The following is a 2,221-nucleotide window of genomic DNA, read 5'->3' on the forward strand; positions in this document are numbered from 1 at the left end:
TCCTTAAATCTGTGATTTCTGAATCTTTTTTTAATCATTTGTGTTTATTCTTCATAAAGACTTTCTTTTAGTATGATGTTTATATCTTTGGACCTTTTTAGTGCTAATTCTATGACACATTACTACACTGGGTACCTCTGAAGGATTATTTGAGTTCCTAGAGATTTAAGAAGCATGACCAAGCAATGTATATCTATCCAAACTTTGGTATCCTTTTGTGCCATTTACTTTTGTTAAATCAACACCGTATTGACATGGCTAGCTAATTGGCAGGGAGTCAGGAAAATGCAAGTTGCCAAGAGCTCTGATATTTTTTAAAGAATTTTTTAAGGTTACACATACACTATCTTTTAAAAGAAAATAAAAGAGAAAAAAAAAAAAGGTAAAGAAAAAGAAAAGCAATAATGACCCCTAAGTAGTTCTAGGCACTTTTAGCAAATTGTTTGCAAGCTGATTTTAATGGGCTAGAGTTAAACTGAGATATATTCTAAGATGTAGATCTACAACTATAAACCTGCTGAGACACTTCATTGAATGGACAAGTGATTGTAGGAGTGTCTCTGAACACAGGTGCAGTTCTCCAGTGTTACCTAAACCGTTTAATCTGAGTGCATCACATTTTTTTTCAGTACTCTGCATTAGCAAATCTGAGAGAAATAGCTGGTGTATATTTTCTATGAGTTTAAGCCGTATGCAGTCCAGCTGTCAGAATAAGGACATATGAGAACTGTAGAGCATGAGACAAGGGGCAGTTCAAAATTTTCAATTTTTTAACAAGCTTTTGCTGCTCTGAATGAACATGCGTATGACACAACAGTCAGTCTTCAGGAACAGAGATGCAAGGGTAGTTGCTCAACAGAATGTGTTTTTACACCATTTACTTATATATGAATTTTGTTTGATTAAAATATTTAATTACCATAAGCAATAATGAATATTTATGAATTTATGAGTATTGCAAGAATGTATATGAACTGGAGAGAAATGCTTTAAAAAAAAATCTGAAAATTGTGAACTACCCCAGCAGTGAAATGCTGTACTTCCAAAGAGAATTGGGCTGCTTCTATTGATTTTGATAGAGAAAGATCCCAGGGATCAGTCAGAAATTGGTCTGGTTTGATAATGTGGGCATCCACACAAAAAAAATAAAAACAAAAGAAAAACCTTGTAAATGTTCCTTTGTAAAACTTGTAAATTTTATTTATACTGTCTTGTTTTGTACACACATTTATGTGTAGTGAGCTCTGACTACGTTGAAAATGCACTATATTTTTCTATTTTACTTGCAGAGCATCACAAACAAACATGTATATTCAGTGCTACATAATGTGTTTTCCCACATTTAGGACCAAAGATAGTTATCAAAAACTTAAACGCATCATTTTCCCCCTCCTTTTTTCTCCCCCTTTTTAGATCACTGTACAGTGTTATATTTGTCATTTTATTTATTTGATTGATTAGAAAAATCAGTTTGGTTATACTAATTTTTTGTCCCCCCCTTGCCTTTGTTAAAAAAATCTGTAAAAAGCTTTTAACAAGCATTATCCCGTTACATAGACACTTCCATTTGTAATCTTTGTAATAGACTGTAAATATATTTTTGGAACTATAATGCAATGTGCATAAGGGTTATTTTTCAGTGTCCATATATGATTGTTTATACAATTCACAGCACTTTACAGTCATGCTGAGAAGCCTAATTTATTGCCTGGATTTGGGCAGAGTAAGAAAAAAAGGTGACTATTCTTATTTCGTATTAGACTGTCATTCAGTAAAAATGGAGTTATTTTCATGTATGCAGCTCAAGATGGTTTTTTAACTATTAAAATTAATTTTCTAGAAATGCTGTAGAAGTAAGACGCAGAATAGACTGCATGCCCAATCTTGAAATTAGTGCATGCAAGCACTCGGCCAAGGCACTTCAAGTAGCCATTGGAACACATCTAATAAACATCCATTTTGTGTTTTAACAAATGATAAGTGCCTCACTACTGGGGTGAGCATCTGTGGGCTACTGCGCAGGGTGCTTGTCAGTTTTGCTGCTGCTCTAGGCACCCAGCTAAGAGTTTAGGAGTCTTAACTTCAGACACCTGCTTCCTTATAAGTCTCGGCTGCTGTTTCTAAGGGCTTGGTGATTAAAGGTGCAGTGCAGCAATGCTGGTATTGCTGAGAACCTACAAACCCTAAATGCAAAAGAACTGAGGACAGGCTTCACCTTTAG

This window comes from Empidonax traillii, unplaced genomic scaffold (genome assembly GCF_003031625.1).
Source record: "Empidonax traillii isolate 1590-97213 ecotype Southwest subspecies unplaced genomic scaffold, ASM303162v1 scaffold382:size1915631, whole genome shotgun sequence".
Lineage (NCBI taxonomy): Eukaryota > Metazoa > Chordata > Aves > Passeriformes > Tyrannidae > Empidonax > Empidonax traillii.